Source organism: Aotus nancymaae, unplaced genomic scaffold, assembly GCF_030222135.1.
Source record: "Aotus nancymaae isolate 86718 unplaced genomic scaffold, 86718_ANA_hifiasm-v0.15.2.pri h1tg000053l, whole genome shotgun sequence".
NCBI classification, from domain to species: Eukaryota; Metazoa; Chordata; class Mammalia; order Primates; family Aotidae; genus Aotus; species Aotus nancymaae.
In genome coordinates this window covers 1357453-1376118 of record NW_026988467.1, presented here as the reverse complement: position 1 = coordinate 1376118, position 18666 = coordinate 1357453, and the positions used below count along the sequence as shown (strand labels likewise).

At 55.5% G+C, this 18666-nt stretch overlaps 2 long non-coding RNA genes across 5 annotated transcripts; both read left to right on the top strand.

Moving 5' to 3' along the window:
- The first annotated feature begins 781 nt into the window (after positions 1-781).
- LOC135269382 (uncharacterized) lies at positions 782-2231 on the top strand. Its single transcript, XR_010337671.1, has 3 exons — positions 782-818; positions 1506-1885; positions 2167-2231. It is a non-coding gene; the product is annotated as an uncharacterized LOC135269382 (long non-coding RNA).
- Positions 2232-2276: 45 nt separating this feature from the next.
- Positions 2277-8836, top strand: LOC105723102 (uncharacterized). 4 transcript variants are annotated; one of them, XR_010337774.1, is made up of 7 exons: positions 2707-2834; positions 2964-3122; positions 3453-3530; positions 3880-4058; positions 5441-5587; positions 6781-6857; positions 7155-8836. It is a non-coding gene; the product is annotated as an uncharacterized LOC105723102 (long non-coding RNA). The 4 variants fall into 4 exon arrangements; XR_002477879.2 differs by lacking the exon at positions 6781-6857 and adding an exon at positions 4949-5184; XR_010337773.1 differs by lacking the exons at positions 2707-2834; positions 6781-6857 and adding an exon at positions 2277-2439.
- Positions 8837-18666: the final 9830 nt, after the last annotated feature.

The following is an 18666-nucleotide window of genomic DNA, read 5'->3' as shown; positions in this document are numbered from 1 at the left end:
GCCTCTGAGCCTGCTGGGTTCAGGCCCTCACGGAGGAACAGGCGTGGCTGGAGGACCTCAGAAGCCATCCTTCGAGGAACAGGAGTCCAAAGGGACAGTTGGGGCAGGAGAGCCTCTCTGTCCTACAGAGCTGGCAGGATGGCATCTCCCAGGACTTGGGGCTCAGGGACAGGGTCCAGCGGAGTTACAGACAGGTACAGGGAGGAGAGCGGTGCAAAGGGCATCCCAGGTGCAGAGCCTGAGGGGAGAAGGAACAAGGAGTATTTGCAGAATTGAGCGTGGAGTGACTGAAGCTGCAGGAGCCAGACAGAGCTCAGGAGCTCTCTGAGGCCAGAGAGGCAGAGCTGAGAGGCCGTGAGGGCAGGGCCTGGGTGGGGCCCGGCAGAGGCGCTGCGCAGGGGAGGGGCTGCGCGGGGGTGGAGCTGCGCAGGGGTGGGGCTGAGAGGGGGTGGGGCTCTGCAGGAGTGGAGCTCTTCAGGGGTGGGGCTGCGCAGGGGTGGGGCTGCGAGGGGGTGGGGCTGCGCGGGGGTGGGGCTCTGCAGGAGTGGAGCTCTGCAGGGGTGGGGCTGCGTGGGGGTGGGGCTCTGAGGGGGTGGGGCTGCGCGGGGGTGGGGCTGCGCGGGGGTGGGGCTCTGAGGGGGTGGGACTGCGCAGGGGTGCGGCTGCGCAGGGACCCTCCAGGGGTGAGAGGTGCAGGATCCCGCAGGTCGTGCCAAAGGTTTGGACCGCTGCCTGCAGTCGGTGGCGTTGCTGAAAGGGAATAAAGCAGGCCCAACATGATCGAATGTGTACTTTTGAAAGGTTACTACGGCTTCAGGGTAAAGCATGGTCTGGAGCGGTGGACAGACAGAGGTGGCTGGGCTAGAAAATTGTTTCAAAAGTGCAGACAAGGTGGAGGGGAGCTAAGTGAGCCAGTGCCATGGGGGCAGGGGTGACCAAAAGTGAGTGCACTTGGACCGTACTGAAGACACAGACCACCGTGGCAGAGAAAGGCTGGAATCCAGGATGCCCCCGTGTGAAGCTTAATCAAGCATATTGTCCCATGGCCTGGTTCTTGAGCTGCAGAGCCCCAGGGGAGACACAGGTGCAGGAGAAAAAAAATCCATGGCACCAGCCAGGTCACCCCGAGGTTCCTAGGGAATGCCAGGTAGAGGTGGCCGGCAGGTAGCTGCGTGGCTTCCACATGTTAGTCCTGGGAGAAGAAAGCAAGGAAGAGGAGACGCCAGTGGGAGGAGGGAGATGGTTTGGGTTGAAATATTTGTGGCAGGAGCCTCTCGGTTTTGTGACACTTCTGAGACACGATGGATAGATGAAGGCTGCTCCACCCTGGGGTCAACCTTCTTAGAAACACAGGGACCAGCAGGAAAAGAAGACGTGCAGAAAGTGTGAAAGCACTCAGGCCTCAGGCAGAGGGCAGGAAGAGCCAGGGCCGCCAGGAAGCCGACATCCATTCACTCTCCTTTAGAAACTAGTGACAGCCTTTCACGTTCTGGCATTCTCTGCAGAAATTCAGGAGCGTGTCCACACCCCATGTGCGCACTCTGCCTGTCTGAAGACACTGAGGGAAAAATCGTGAAATGGAAACAGAAGCCACAGTCCTCTGTTTCTCTTACTTCAAGACAAGTGACAGAAGGAGCGCTGCTCAGTCACACGGCAGTTCCCAGGTCCACGTGCGACACCTCCAGACACCAGCCCCAAAGGAGAGGCTACTGTGGGTTTCTTGTTTGTTTTTTTCAGTATGATGCATTTTCTTTGTAGTTTAACCTCTCTCCGCCCAACAAAGAGGACAGAGAACAGGTCTCACTGCTCTTCAGGGAAACTCACAGGAGACCCTGGAGAGCCAGCCATCCTCACAGCCTGCCAGGAAGTCATCTCACTCCATAGGGTGAGGTGCCCATGTCTCCGCCAATACCTTCGGGAGGAGTGGCATTTTCAGCCTTGGGCATCATCATGTCTGCTTCAAAACGTGGCTGCAAATGAAAAGCCCAAATCTGAGTGGCTTTAACCTATCAGAGTGAAAGATCGGGATTCTAGGATGGATCAGAAAATAGGAAATTGAGCTGGGAGTGGGAGCAGTGCCCGGGAGCCTGGGCGGAGGGACGGCACGTGGGGGCAGCCCTAATGGGGCAGCATCAAGCACTCACCTGCTCTGGGATTTTCCTTCAGCTCTGTCTGCCCCCACACAGCACCCCTGGTGCTGGAGGAACGACCACTGTCAACTTGGACATTCAGCCACAGAGACCTCAGCCCTCCCGAGGTAGTTGTTCATGTTTAATCATCCTGAGGGGTAGAAAGTTCATCCTCGTGTTGCACTGAATAAATCATTAAAGCTATTCATTGCCAGGCGCAGTGGCTCATGCAGGTAATCCCAGCACTTTGGGAGGCCAAGGCAGGAGGATTGCTTGAGCCCAGGAGTTTGAGACCATCCTGGGCAACAAAGTGAGACTCCTTCTCTACAGAAAAATTTTTAAAACCCAGCTGGCTGTGGTGGGGGGGATGGGAGAGGGGGAGGGGGAGGGTGGGAGGGGAAGGAGAAGATGGAGGGTGGGAGGGGAAGGGAGAGGGGGAGGGTGGGAGGGGAAGGGGGAGGGTGGGAGGAGGAGGGGGAGGGTGGGAGGGGAAGGGGGAGGGTGGGAGGAGGAGGGGGAGGGTGGGAGGGGAAGGGGGAGGGTGGGAGGGGAAGGGGGAGGGAAGGCATTACTTCGGTCTTACAGCTCCATCCCTCTTCCACACACCCCACAAGCATTTGGGATCGCAGTTGTGTTCCTCTGTCTCTGCTTCCCTGCATTTTGCTGGTTAAATGTCCCTGGGTGACCCTGATCCTTGTTTGAAAGGTAGGTTCCAGGGCTCAAGGGCACAGCGGCAGGGGGAGAGAGAGAGAGAGAGAGACAGAGACAGAGAGATGGAGACATAGAGATCAGGAGCTGAGGACTACTGGTGTCTGCCTTATCCAATCTTTGCAGGATCACCCCGGCAGCTGGGCGGTAACCCCGGTCCAGAACCGAGCAGCAGTGCTGACACAGGTGCCCTTTTCCCTCCATGCGGCCCTTTGGACTCTCCTGAGCTTCATGAGTGACTTGCGGCAGAGACAGAACCGTGATATGAGCCAAGCTGCTGTCTGGGTAAAGTCTACCGTGATTAAGCACTATCTGAAGCGTGTCTGAAACACACACACACGCACGCAGCGTGTTCTCGCCATCCTTTTACGCAGTGTGCCCTGACTCATATACTTACGGTAGACTGTCAGTCACTCACACCGGTGCCTGCTGGGGACCCATGGAGAGCATCCCCTCCATATGGCTTATGCCCTGCCCCCATGAGGTTTGGTGGTGGTGGGTGGGATATGGGTAGCCAGACACCCAGGGGCCTCTCAGGTTGGTGAACCCCTTGCCCCCCACCCCCAGGGCCCCCCATATGCACCTCTGGTCCAGTTGTGTTGTTCTGTGTTGCAGACATGGAAAGAAACACGTGCAGCCTCATCCCAGACAGCTCCGGGCAGAATTCCAGTCCCGGTGTCTTGTCAATGACAAGTAAGATAAACCCTGCACAGATCTCGGCTCCAGGGGCAGGCGGGGTGCCCCCCAGGTCCTGGGCTTGCTCTGCTTCCTCTGGGGTGCTCTCCGCCCAGGACCCAGATGGCAGCACCTAGGACAGCACAGCAGCCAGGGCCTTTTCCCCGGCAGAGTCTCCCCCAGAGGTCTGGGCTGCTCCGAGGGAAGCACCTGCCCAGTTCCACTCCTGGGAGGGCTGCATTTTAGGATGGTTGATTTTAGGATCATCTTGGCTAGGCCATGGTGCCCATTGCTCAGGTATTTTTTAGATGGGATGAGCATTGAAATCTGTGGACCTGAGAGGAGCAGATACCCCTCCATAATATAGGCGGGCCCCGTCCGATCTGACAAAGGCCTTAAGAGAGAAGACTGGGCTCCTCTGTGGAGAAGGGACTTCCGCGTCCAGCCTGCAGGTTTCAGACCTGAGCCTGGAGCAGCAACTCCTCCCTGGGTCTCCAGCCTGCTGACATGCCCAGCAGATTCCAGATTTGCAAACCTCATGATCGCGTGAGTCACAGGACAATTCCTTAAACTCAATCAAACTATCTCTGTCACTGTCTGTCTCTGTCTCTCTCTCTCTCTCTCTGGTGAGAAATAGGAGCCTGGACTGACTCTCTGGAGATCAGTTACCCCTGGCCCCTGCCCCTCTCCAGTCCCCGCGGAGGCTTCTGTGTGGACCCAGAGGGAACCAGCAAGGTCCTGCAGAGGGTAGATGTGACCTTTGGCCTCGGCAGCCTCTGCCCCCAGAACTCAAACCCAGCTGGACCCAAGGCCATGGTCCCCATGCCAGCCCTGCACACCCCAACCCGTGCCCACTCCACACAAGGGGCCGGTTGCCCCTCCTTAGAACTCCTCTGCGGTCAGCCTCAGGGCCCTGCCCTGTGCCATGGGGAAAGGCACCTCTCCCCCAGGAAGCAGACTCCCTCCCTTCTTTGAGAAGCCTGAGTGCTGGCGTGGCTCTCCCGGCTCACACCTGGTCCTGCTCCACCGTTATTGTGGCAGGCATTGCTCCTGCAGTCAAAATCGAAATTCTCACGATCGGACCCACCCCTCGGTCACTGCCCTCCACTCTCCTCCCTCTCCTTGGGGGATGCTCTTGCTCCTGGGGCCAGGCATCGAAGGTCCCAGCGTTGGGGGGCTTTGAAATGGCAAGCAATGAGCGTAGGAGCAAACGGTTTCCTCTCGTTATAAGCAAAGGGTTTCAGAGCTCCGTTGGGGAAAAAAAAATAGCTCATCTTTTCCTTGGGCATTTTCTCTCTCTAATGTCCAGTTCTCAATGGCAAACCCGCCAACCCCCTCCCTGAGTTACACAACGATTTGGAAATATTTTAAATGGTCAGAAAGGAGGGACCCAAAAGGTGCAGGTACCGGCTGAATAGATGTAAATGATTCTCTAGGGCAAAAGTCAGGAAGATAAGAGCATGAACAGAATACACAGCCCTGGCTGATTTTCCGGGAGACTTCCAGAGAGGCAGGGCCACTCCGGAGCCACAGCTGGGAGCTGGCCAGGGAACCACCGCCAGAAGTGTGGGTCCTCCCAGATCAGCGCAGGGGCTGGGCAGTTTGCTGTTGGAGGAGAGTCCCTTTGTCCCTTAGACTCACCCGTGAGTCCAGCAGCTTCAACAAAGGCAGGGTAAGAACAAGACGGCACAGGAAGAGCCAGAGCCTTGAGCCTTTCTTGTGACTTCTTGGGTGTGGGGCACAGATTGGGGAGATCTTGGAATCTGATTGCCCTGGGCTCGGAGCCAAGGCTCCAGACCAAAGCCAGGGATAGTTTGCCTCTCACTCCTCATCCCTGCTGATGTGTGATCCAGGCCCTAATGTCCATCTTGCAGAAGCGCTATGCTCAGCAGCACACGGAGGGAAGTATCTGTGTTCCATGTCTCCAGGTGTGAACATCCAGGGCTTCCTACCTGCAGTACCCCAGCCAGGAAGCAGCACAGAGCATCTCCACAGCCTGAAGACGAGGGGTCCTCCCTGTGACCTCACTCTTGCAGACAGACCAGCAGCCCCCTTCTTAGCGAATTCCTTCCCAGGTACAGCCTGTCTGACCCCGAATTCCTAGAAACACAGCTCCACTACTTCCAATTAGGTCCCTGATAAGTAATACAAAGCCAGGAGAGTTTTCATCTTTTGAGACAGTGTGTAGCCCAGGCTGGAGTACGTTGGCGAGATCTCAGCTCACTGCAACCTCCGCCTCCCAGGTTCAAGCGATTCTCCTGTCTCAGCCTCTCGAGTAGCTGAAACTACAGGAGTCCACCATGCCCAGCTAATTTTTGTATTTTTAGTAGAGACAGGGTTTCACCATGTTGCCCAGGCTGGTCTCAAACTCCTGGCCTCAAGTCATCCACCTACCCCTCCTAGCAAAGTGCTGGGATTATAGGTGAGAGCCACCGTGACCGGCCCCAAGAGAGTTTTCAAACAGACTGCGGGACCTTTGAGTTCCCCTTAACTGACACCTCTTAATTCTCCCCTTTCGCTGACACCATCCCTAAATGCAGCAGGCAGAGGCGGCCCCTCCCACATTGGGGCGCTGGTGGGGGAAGGAGGATGAGCAAGAATGAGCCTCGGATCAATATCCCTGCTGGGAAAGAGGTGGATAAAAGTCCCAGCCTCGATCAGGAGAGGAAAGAAGCAGAGGCCACAGCGGGTCCTCTGAGCTGCATCATCAATACATCACAATGAAACTTACAATTCCTGCCCCAGTTCATGGTGCTGCTGATGAGAGGGACCGGGAAGAACCCAGTTAGAATGGCCCCCAGACAACATCTCATCCCAAGGCTCTGTCCTCTGCTACTTGGAGAGGAGAAGGGAAGGACATTTCCACCGGGCACACCCTATGGGATGGGGGTCCCAGGCCCCCCCGCCCTCCTGGCTCTCGCCTCCCTCCTGGGTGCCCGACATCATCTAGGGGTCCCAGCTCTGGAGGAAAATGAGAAGGGACATCACCTGTGCTAGGAAACCTGCAAGAAACAGGCCATGCCACAGGCTGAACAGTGTCTCCCTGAGAGAAAAGAGAAGTGAAGGGTCCTAACCCTCGGACCTCAGAATGTGACCACAGTCGCCCGTCATCCCACCCTCCAGCATGGTTGCCTGTGCTTGTTTTTAGCACTACGACCTTCCCTGGGTGTGGGCTGTGCCAAGGCCCCTGGGCAGTAGTCCTCACCTGTCCCCAGCCACTGGGCCTTGATGGGGCTACCCTTGAAGTCTCTCTCTTCTTTTTTTTTAGACAGAGCCTCACTCTGTCACCCAGGCTGGAGTGCAATGGCTGGATCTCGGCTCACTGCAGCCACTTCCTGAAATCAAGTGAGTCTCCTGCCTCAGCCTCCCGAGTAGCTGGGATTACAGGCGCCCACCACCATGCCCAGCTAACCTTTGTTTTTTTAGTAGAGATGGGATTTCACCATGTTGGTCAGGCTGGTCTCAAACTCCTGACCTCCAGTGATCTACCCGCCTTGGCTTCCCAAAGTGCTGGGATTACAGGCGTGAGCTACCACACCCAGCCCTGAAGTCTCTTTATAGATTCTTTGCTGAGAGCAACAGCCCTGGATCCCAGGTCCACTCTGCAGAAGACCTGACAAGGGGCACCCTTCTCTCCTGCAGGAAAAATGAGTACCCACTGCCGGCCGCCATTCTTCCACCTGCCCCCCTCCGGTGCCTCCCAGGACTCTGATGACATCAGCCCCACCCAGATCATCCAGGATCTGCTCCCTGTCTCAGGACCCTTTACGTCATCACATCTGCAAAGTCCCCCTGGCCACGTAAGGTCACGTATTCACAGCTTCCAGGGATTAGGATGCTGACATCTTTGGGGACCATGACTCTGCTAATCACAGAGCCAAATGAGGTCACTGGGGAGAAAGGGCCAGCAGAGGAGAGAGAGGGCTGGAGGCCTGGGCAGCACAGGTGAGCTTAGGGAGGAGCCAGCTCCAGACAGAGCCGTCAGGTGGGGGCAGCCTCAAGAGTGATGGGCCTTGGAGGCCACGAGGGTGGAGAGACGTCATTAGCTGCGATGCAGACTGACCAGGGCCCGTGGCAGCCTGGTGACAGTGCAGCAGGAGCAGTCTTAGTGGAGGGAGGGAAGGCGGCAGGAGGGAGCAGGTGGAAGACGAAACAGGAAGAGTGGCAGGTCCAGGCACCTTCTCAGAGAGCATTACCGGGGAGGCCGGGGCCACTGTGGAATGCATGAAGCTGGTGGCCTCTGCTTGCATCAGACACTCCCGTCAATTGTCCTGGTTCCAGAGACACTGCCTGGTCTCTGGGCTCCATGCAAGGACCTGAGCAGCCCCCAGCACTCCCTTCTGCCCCCTCCTACCTCCCAGCTAGAATCCGTAAGGACAGGCTCACCATGAGGGAGGGGCCCGTGAGCACAGTCATCTCATGCAGCCTCCTGCAGTGGCACAGCGGACATCAGCCCTGGTCAGTCAGGAAACGCTCTCTGAGCTCTTTCTTGGCTCCAGAGGCCAGGGTGCAGGCGGCCACCTCAAGTGGACCTGTGGCCCTGGGGGCTGAAACCCCGGGCTCATGTCTGGCGGCAACACGCTGGATGTGACCCATGAAAAGCTTCCCCAAAACCCTCTTTCCCACCGGGCCGGTGCCTGTCACAAAAAGTCCTTTCAGATTCTTCCTACCACCCCACACACCCAAGATGCAGCTTCCAGGGTCCACAGTCCAAAGTGATTTCATGCGATTTGTTCCAGCAAATGCCTGAGAAGCTGTTTAATATCAAAGGAATAGACCAGGACCCAGGGTTATGGAATGTAAATATTCTAAATATAAATGCTTTGGGCCACGCGCAGTGACTCAGGCCTCTAATTCCAGTGCTCTGGGAGGCTGAGGCGAGCAGACCACTTTAGCTGAGGGGCTGGAGACCGGCCTGGGCAACATGACCAAACCCTGACTCTTCAAAAAATACAAAAATTAACTGGGTGTGGTGGGAGGTGCCTGTAGCTCTACCTACTTGGGAGTCTGAGGCGGGAGGATCCCCTCAGCCCGCGAGGCTGAGGCTGCAGTGAGCTGTGATCATGCGACTGCACCCCAGCCTGGGCAACAAAGCGAGACCCTTTCTAGATAAATAAATAATAAATAAATACTTTGATCGTGGAAAATGGTTGCTGTACAGCAACACAGACAACCGGCGTGATGACTAAGATAGAATGCTTGAATTTAGCCCTTTCTTCTTAAAAGCTGAGCTGTTTTTCTTTTCTTCCCACTGCACCAAGGCTGGCAAAGTAGACTCCTAGCATCCTTTTTATGGGAAAGGAAATGTTAGCCCCTGACCCTGGTGCCCGGTTGACTCCTAGGAACTGAACCTTTGTGTCCCTCCAAAATCCACGTGTTGGAACGTTAATCCCCGTGGCGATGGTGAGGTGAGGCCTTTGGGAGGTTAGGGTTATAGGTCATGAAGCTGCAGCCCTCATGAATGGTGTGATGGTGAATTTTCTGTGTCGACTTGACTGGGCTAACAGGTGTCCAGGTATGTGGTAGAGCATGACTTCTGGGTGTGCCTGTGACTGTGTTTCCAAAAGCGTTAGAGTCAGCAGACTGAACTCAGAAGATCGGTTCCCACCACTGTGGATCGGTGTTATCCAGTCCATGGGGGATGCGGACAGCACCACAAAGTGGACGAAGGGCAATTTCATTCTCTCTCCTCTGGAGCTGGGACATGCGTCTTCTGCTCTGAAACACCAAAAGCAATGGCAACAAAAACCAAAATAGACAAATGGGATCTAATTAAACTTAAGAGCTTCTGCACAGCAAAAGAAACTATCATTAGAGTGAACCGGCAACCAACAGAATGGGAAAAAATTTACAATCTACCCATCTGACAAAGAGCTAATATCCAGAATCTACAAAGAACTCAGAGTTACAAGAAAAAAACAAATAACCCCATCAAAAAGTGGGCAAAGGATATGAACAGACACTTTTCAAAAGAAGACATTTATGCAGCCAACAAACATAGGAAAAAAACTTATCATCACTGGTCATTAGAGAAATGCAAATCAAAACCACATTGAGATACCCCCACACACACACCAGTTAGAATGGTGATCATTTAAAAATCAGGAGACAGCAGATGCTGGAGAGGATGCAGAGAAATAGGAACACTTTTACACTGTTGGTGGGAGTGTAAATTTGTTCAACCATTGTGGAAGACAGTGTGGCAATTCGTCAAGGATCTAGAAATAGAAATTCCATTTGACCCAGCAATCCCATCACTGGGTATATGCCCAAAAGATTATAAATCATTCTATTATAAAGACACATGCACACGTATGTTCATTGTGGCACTGTTTGCAATAGCAAAGACCTGGAACCAACCCAAATGCCCATCAATGATAGACTGGACAGGGAAAATGCGGCACATATACACCATGGAATACTATGCAGCCATAAAAAACGATGAGTTCATGTCCTTTGCAGGGACATGAATGAAGCTGGAAACCATCGTTCTTTGCAAACTAACACAGGAACAGAAAACCAAACACCGCATGTTCTCACTCATAGGCGGGTGTTGAGCAATGAGAACTCATGGACACAGGGAGGGGAACATCACACACGGGGGCCTGTCAGGGGCTGGGGGGCCGGGGGAGGGATAGCAGGGGGCGGAGGGATTGGGGAGGGGTAACATTAGGAGAAATACAGGGGGATGGATGCAGCAAACCACCATCGTGTGTACCTATGTAACAAACCTGCATGTTCTGCACATGTAACCCAGAAATCAAAGCATAATTTAAAAATAAACAGTTGAAGACCCGCCCCAAGTTCCTGGGGACTGACAAGAGTGACTTTCCCAGAAGACCTTGTGCTTCCAAAGCACTGGCCACTTGGTGTGGTGCGGACCCCGGAGAGCCCCCAAGTGAGGCCCGTAGCCTCTTGTCACTTCCTCCGGGCCAGTTTCTGAGCTCCCATTTCTGCAGCCTGGAAGGAGGAGACTTCTTTGCTCTGTGGGTTATAGAAGATTTCCAAGGAAAGGAAAGAAATCAGAATTCACTCCCTGGTCAGAGTCCAAGGCTGGAGGACGAAGGTGAGAACTGCCGGCCAGCCACAACCCCTCACCCCAAGGCTCTGAGAGCAGAACACAATCCCCAAAGCCCTCCCAGGTCTCATCCCTGCCCATCCTGGAGAGAGACCAGCCAACAGGCAGTCAGAGCCAGGAGTGTGGGGGCGCAGAGGGAACTATCTCCTGGAAAGAGCCTGTCTCACTCAGCCGGATGTCACCCAGCCCTAATGCCGGGAGCAGAGGGTGTTCGGGCAGCTCTGACCCGGTGGTCCTTGGGGAGGGAGCCTCCTCCCCAATTCTCCAGGCTTTTCTGGGTGATCACGCTGCCCCTGGCCACTGTTCCACGTTAGACCACTCACCTCTCTCCCCAGGAGCCTAATTATCATTTACAATGAACAGGAGATTCAAAATAAAATGCCTCTTACTATGCCTAATCAACCTTTATGGGCAGTCAATTGCCCAGAAGCAAATCTTTCCTCTCCGGGGTCAGCCCTGCGTGTCTGTGAGTGAAGGTCTGTCCCACCAGCGTTTTGTGAAACTCTCAATACTCCAGGGTTTGATTAAGCAGACTGGGCTTTCTCGTGGCTCAGGCCCGTGCGCAGCTTTCAGAATAAATGCACGCATCTCACGCAGACACAGAGAGGCACGCGTGGAGAGGTGCACGCGGACACATGCACACGCACTGCTGCACTGACACCTGCGCACACGCGTGTTCTGATCCCTCCAAGGCCACCTCCTGCCACTGCTCTTGCTCCGGCACCCAGTATTTCATGAAAAGCAAACAAACTGCATCTCCTGATTACATTTCCTGATTTCTTAGAAAGCAAAATTGTAGTAATTGGTTTACATTAAGCATCATGCTATTTGGAAGAGGGAAATTAAATAGAATACCGTTCGAGCTGATTCGTAGGCAAACATCGCTAAATAAAACGAGCCTAAACAACCATCTTTGCAGGGCAAACTGCAGCTTCAGTAACTGCCGCAACAAAAGCTATTCCACCGTGCGGTGTCTGGGTGGTAGGATGGCCACGGGGATTCCAGGTTCCGGAGAAGCTTCGGACACTCTGGACAGTCCTGTGAGGACTCAGATGGCTCAGGAGGCCCACCCGGCGCCCGGGGTCGCGGGCACTAACAAAGTTTCCAGCTTCTGAAAGTCAGCTCTGCGACTGCCACCCCTCACCAGGCTGCAGGCTCAGCTCGCTGGGCCAGCGGTTCAGGACTGCGGCTTGCCCATGGTGCTGAGGGTGACAGGTGTAACCTTCAGAGCCCTCCACCCCTCTGCCACAGGTGTCCGTTCGGGCACCAGACTCCGGAGCACCCTGGGGGAACGGTGAAGACGTGGCAAGGACTCCACCCAACTTCTCCCACTATCCTGCAGCCTCTGCCATCCAGGACCAAGTCCCTGACCGAGTCCTCGGTGCGTGTGGCATCCCTTCCCCTCGGCTCTGTGCTCCAGCATCATGTGAAAATTGGGACCTAATGGGGTTCAAGGAAAAAACGTCAAACCACATCTGCAGTTGGCAGAAGTCCACATGGGAGGGGTCAATTCTGTGAGCGGGTGTTTAACTTGGGACTTGCTTAGCTGGCCGAGGCTCTATCAGCACCTGACCATTGAGGTTCACGAGGACCATGAGCTCTGGCAGCAGGGGAATGAGGGGAGGAGGGGGAGGAGGGGAAGAAAGGGAGGAGGGTGAGGAGGGGAGGAGGGTGAGGAGGGAAGGAGGGGGAGGAGGGAAGGAGGGGGAGGAGGGAGAGGAGGGGAAGAAAGGGAGGAGGGGGAGGAGGGAAGGAGGGGGAGGAGGGAAGGAGGGGGAGGAGGGGAAGAGGGGGAGGAGGGGAAGAAAGGGAGGAGGGTGAGAAGGGGAGGAGGGGGAGGAGGGGGAGGAGGGGGAGGAGGGAATGAGGGGAGGGGGGAAGAAAGGGAGGAGGAGGGAAGGAGAGGAGGAAGTAAGGAGGGGGAGGAGGGAAGGAGGGGGAGGAGGGGAGGAGGGGGAGGAGGGGGAGGAGGGGGAGGAGGGAATGAGGGGAGGAGGGGAAGAAAGGGAGGAGGAGGAGGGAAGGAGAGGAGGAAGTAAGGAGGGGGAGGAGGGAAGGAGGGGGAGGAGGGGAGGAGGGGGAGTAGGGCTGGAGGGGGAAGAAGGGAAGAAAGGGAGGAGGGGGAGGAGGGAAGGAGGGGGAGGAAGGGAAGAAAGGGAGGAGGGGGAGGAGGGAAAGAGAGGAAGAAGGAAGGAGGGTGAGGAGGGGAGGAGGGGGAGGAGGGGAGGAGGGGGAGGAGGGAAGGAGGGGGAGGAGGGAGAGGAGGGGAAGAAAGGGAGGAGGGGGAGGAGGGGAGGAGGGGGAGGAGGGGGAGGATGGGAGGAGGGGGAGGAGGGGGAGGAAGGGAAGAAAGGGAGGAGAGGGAAGAGGGAAAGAGAGGAAGAAGGAAGGAGGGGGAGGAGAGGAGGAGGGGGAAGAGGGGGAGGAGGGGGAGGAGGGGGAGGAGGGAATGAGGGGAGGAGGGGAAGAAAGGGAGGAGGAGGAGGGAAGGAGAGGAGGAAGTAAGGAGGGGGAGGAGGGAAGGAGAGGGAGGAGGGGAGGAGGGGAGGAGGGGTAGGAGGGGGAGAAGGGCAGGATGGGGAGGATGGGGAGGAGGGGAGGAGGGGAGGAGGGGGAGGAGGGCAGGAGGAGGAGGGAGAGGAGGGGGAGGAGGGGAAGAAAGAGAGGAGGGGAGGAGGGGAGGAGGGGAGGAGGGGGAGGAGGGGGAGGATGGGAGGAGGGGGAGGAGGGGGAGGAAGGGAAAAAAGGGAGGAGAGGGAGGAGGGAAAGAGAGGAAGAAGGAAGGAGGGGGAGGAGGGGAGGAGGGGGAAGAGGGGGAGGAGAGGGAGGAGGGGGAGGAGGGGATGAGGGGAGGAGGGGAAGAAAGGGAGGAGGAGGAGGGAAGGAGAGGAGGAAGTAAGGAGGGGGAGGAGGGAAGGAGGGGGAGGAGAGGAGGAGGGGGAGGATGGGTGGAGGGGGAAGAATGGAAGAAAGGGAGGAGGGGGTGGAGGGAAGGAGGGGGAGGAAGGGAAGAAAGGGAGGAGGGGGAGGAGGGAAAGAGAGGAAGAAGGAAGGAGGGGGAGGAGGGAAGGAGGGGGAGGAGGGAGAAGGGGAGGAAGGAAAGAAAGGGAGGAGGGGAGGAGGGAAGGAGAGAGAGGAGAGAAAGGAGGGAAAGGAGGGTGAGGAGGGGAAGGAGGGGAGGAGGAGGAGGGAAGGAGGAGGAGGGTGAGGAGGGGGAAGAGGGGAGGAGGGGGAAGAGGGGAGGAGGGGGAGGAGGAGAGGAGGGGGAGGAGGAGAGGATGGGGAGGAGGGAATGAGGGGAGGAGGGGAAGAAAGGGAGGAGGAGGAGGGAAGGAGAGGAGGAAGTAAGGAGGGGGAGGAGGGAAGGAGGGGGAGGAGGGGAAGAAAGGGAGGAGGGAGAGGAGGGGAAGGGGGAGGAGTGGGAGGAAAGGGAGGAGGGGAAGAATGGAAGGAGGGGGAGGAGGGGAGGAGGGGGAGGAGGGGAAGGAGGAGAGGAGGGGAAGGAGGAGAGGAGGGGAAGGAGGGGAAGGAAGGGGAGGAGGGGAAGAAAGGGAGGAGGAGGAGGGAAGGATGGGTAGTAGGGGAAGAAGGGAAGGAGGGAAGGAGGGGAGGAGGGGAAGAGGAGGAGGAGGGGAGGAGGGAAGGAGCGGGTATGGAGCAAAGGCATCAGCGGTTGCTCTTCCCACACCCAAAGACCCAGGCGAGCATGCACCCAGGCAAGAGGAGCTCAGTCCCCAGTGGCCAGACCTTTACTCACTACCAAACTCTCAGTGGGGTTATTCATTTCACTCTCCTCAGCCTTCGCTGCTACACAGGGCAGGTGGTGGCTTCTCTCTTGCAAAGTGGGGACAATGGGTGCTGGTGCCACCCCTCTGTTGCTAAGAGGCCTTGGACGGGGCCGGAATCCCCTCTCGGGAGGTGTGTAGTGAATCTGATTCCAGATTTCTTGCTCCTGGAGGCATCTCAGTCTTTTTAAGTTCAAGTCAAGTCGATAACCGTTACTAGAGAGGTCTGCGCAGCCAGGAGGAGAACCCGCAGGATGGAGACGCCGCTGCAGCTGAGAGACGGGCTTGTGGGCAGCCTCGGCGTGCGTGCGGGGAAATGAGGGAGGGAGAGAAGCCGTTGGTAAGCGGTGTTTCAGGCACTACAGGGGGGATGTGTCCTTTCAAACGCTTCAGGGGTGTTGTGATATGTCTTTGGGTGCAAAGTCAGCTTTAAGGTGGGACAAGGCTGTCAGCTTCATATGGGTCACATAAGGTCAAATCGGCCACAGACGCTAGTATCACTCTTCCTCCGGCTGTTTTTCCTCCCCATCCATCGAGGGCGCTCCAGCTGCACCCCTGGCCCCCTGCAATCACCATACCGTGGCCAGCTCATCCCAACGTGCCCAGGAGTCTCCCAGTTTTGTTTTGTTTCTTGTTTTGAGACGGAGTCTTGCTCTTTTGACAGGCTGGAGTGCAGTGGCACAATCTCGGCTCACTGCAACCTCCGTCTCCCGGACTCAAGGGATTCCCCTGCCTCAGCCTCCTGAGTAGCTGGGACTACAAGTGCCCACCACCACACCCGGCTAATTTTTTGTATTTTAGTAGAGATGGGGTTTCACCATGACCAGGATGATCTCGATCTCCTGACCTCATGATCCTCCCGCTTTGGCCTCCCAAAGTGCTGGGACCACCATGCCTGGCCGATTCTCGCAGTTTTATTGACTGACTGATTGACTGAGACAGGGTCTTGCTCTGTCACCCAGAGAGTATACAGAGTATACTGGCACAATCAAGGTTCGCTGCAGCCCTGACCTCCTGGGCTCAGGCAGTCCTTCATCTCAGTCTCCTGAGTAGCTGGGACCACAGGTGCACACCACAATGTGTGGCTAATTTTTAAAATTTTAACAGAGACGGGATCGCACTAGGTTGCCCAGGCTGGTTCCAAACTCCTGAGTTCAAGCAATCCTCCTACCTCAGCCTCCCAGGATGCTAGAATTATAGACAGAAGCCATCACTCCTAGGCATTTTCCTAGTTTCTTGTTTTGTTTTTGTTTGAGGGTTGAGTCTTGCTCTGCTGCTGAGGCAGGAGTGAAGTGGAATGATCTCAGCTCAATGCAACCCAACCTTCCCAGGTTCAAGAGATTCTCCTGCCTCAGCCTCAGAGTAGCTGGGATTACAGGCACCTCCCACCAGGCCCAGCTAATTTTTTGTATTTTTAGTGGAGATGGGTTTCACTATGTTGGCCAGGGTGGTCTTAAACTCTTGACCTCAGGAGATCCAGCCACCTCGGCCTCCCATAGCACTGGGATTACAGGTGTGAGCCACTGCGCCCAGCCCCATTTTCCCAGTTTTAACACAAAAATTCCTGCATCCCAGGAACCCCCTCAGTGCCGGATAAAGCAAGATGGTTTGGGGCTCTATCTGACACCTTGGTGGGTGCTACAGAACTGTCCCAGGTCAAGGCTGGGATTCTTTCATGGGTGACAGGGCGGTACCGGGACAGAGGGCAGATCCGCCCCCACCATGTCCAGCTGGGTCTCGGAGCATGTTCTGCCATGGAACACCCACCCTGCCGGCAGATGGCAGCTAAGCACAGACGCGCTCTCCTGCTGAGGAGGGCTAACTCGCCACCTGGCAGGTGGGCTCCCGCTTCTCTCTCCCTCTGGAATGCCCGAGCCTCCATTTGGAGTTGGTACCCAGCCAAGCAACTCCTTGGACATAGAAAATAAGGTGGGTAAGACAAGGGAACTTTACGTACATTTAACGGCCCTGAGCAGTGACTGTCCTCTCGCAGCCTGGAGCCAGTCCCAGTCCCACCCCCATGTGGTAGCTGTGAGGCCTGGGGCAGGTGCTGGACCTCTGTGGGCGTCTGTGTTTTCTTCTTCTCTGCAGGGGAGAGGTTTGTGTTGAATGAGGAACATGGCACTGTGTCTGACATCTAACATTAAGCAGAGGGAAGGAGGAAGCTACCCAGTAAATCAAACACCTTCTTTTTTGAGACGGAGTCTCGCTCCGTCACCCAGGCTGGAGTACAGTAGCGTGATCTCTGCTCACTGCAACCTCCGCCTCCTGGGTTCCAGCGATTCTCCTGCCTCAGCCTCCCAAAGTGCTGGGATTGCTGGTGTGAGCCACCGCACCCCGCCAAATAAACCACTTTTTAGAGGAAAAAACGGGGTGAGGGTAGAGATTCCACAGTGCCTCCCGCCCACCCCGTCTTCCCTGGCTGGAGATCCAGCGAAGGCAGGTGCAGGCAGCAAGGCGGGGGCAGGTCGGGACCCGCGGCTTCTGATCTCCCTCCATGGCCTGGTGACTTTGAGGCTAAATCCACCCACCTCTCACCGCTCCTCTCTTCCCCGTCTCCTCTCTTCCCCGTCTCCTCCGGGTGTCTGGCTCTATTATCTCTTACCCCTGGTTCTAATTATCTCTTTGCATCTCCTGTGAAACCAGCACTTTAGAAACCTCACACCACCTCTCCCTCTCTCCACGGTGGGCCTGACGGTTGGAACAGAAGCCCCCGGAATGATGAATCTGCCTTATTAAAAGTCCTTTGTTTAAAAGCATCAGCCCCACCCTCCACGTCAGGACACAGCCTATTCCGGAGGAGAAAGGGGCAGGCTCACGGCACGGAGGGAAAAATGTCTTCTAACAGCCGTTCACCTTCTAAAATGTTTAACTGGATAAAAGGTGTTCTGCACTGCATCTCTCCTCAAGTTGTTTTCATTCATTAAACCCGAGTTTCTGTTTAAACTGGGGGATGGGATAGTGTCTCAGAAGTGAAACTGAGGGGCACACACCGGGAACCACGCTGATTCCTCCACATCCTCACTCAGCAGCTGGCACCAAACACCAGGGACAGGTGCCAGGCATCAGGCACTCTGCTGGGCACAGAGACCCAGGGTAGAAATCAGAGACGGCCTCTGCGCTCACTGAGTTTATGCTGGTGTTCGAGGGAGGACTCTTGGGGGAAGCAGTAAATCCCAAGCTAAGAAACTGGCCCCAAGCGGCTGATATCCCCCGGTCATGAAAGAATGACAGAATGACAGAAGAAGATACACTAAAACTAAAACAAAGACAAATTCTAGAGGAAAACTTTTAGAATTCGGAGCCTGTAAGATTCTCGTGGAATATACCATTTCTGTGGTAGGTTCATTTGCATTTTGTTTACACAGAGTCTCCTCTGTTGCCCAGGCTGGAGTGCAGTGTGCGATCTCACAGTCTCGGCTCACTGCAACCTCCGCTTCCTGGGTTCAAGGGTTCTTTTGCCTCAGCCTCCGGAATAGCTGGAGTTACAGGCACGTGCCACCACGCCCAGCTAATTTTTGGACTTTTAGTAGAGACAGGGTTTCACCATGTTGGCCAGGCTGATCTCAAACTCCTGACCTTGTGATCCACCCACCTCAGCCTCCCAAAGTGCTGGGATTAGAGGCGTGAGCCACCATGCCCAGTCTGTCATTTTTTTTAATGAAGAACCATGTTGGCAGTATACATTTATCTTAAAATTTATAGGGGAAACTGGAGTTACCATTTTGCAATCACCCTGTACCATCCACCTCAGCAGGACCTAAGACCTCATACCGGTGCCTTAATGAACCTCACAACCCAGAAACCCAGCTTCCAGGCTCTCTGGTCCAGTCCCACCACTCCACTTAAGGCACCTACAGCTCAAGCCTTTCCTGTTCCTTGTTAATTTCTAGCCCAGGGCCATTCCGTGTGTGTGTGTGTGTGTGTGTGTGTGTGTGTGTGTGTGTGTGTGTGCAGGCATGCATTCATATACTCTGTGTATCTGTGTGTCTGTTGAAGGGTTATGGTGCACCTGTTATTCCTCCATTTTTAGTTGGGGACATGCCATGCTACCTCAGTCCCTCATTTTCCTGGAGCCAGACATTTGGTTATGTAACTCAAAATGTTTTTACAGAGCTGATGCATTTTTCCACTTATAAAAAATCATGTGTTCTCACGGCGTTTGGAGAATGTAAGACCCCAGAATGGAAAGCAGAGGAGTGACTGGAAAGAAAGCTTTAGAAACTGAAAGCCCGGCCGTCAGTGGTAACGATGTCTTTTCATAGTGATCAGGATTGACTGAGAAAACCCT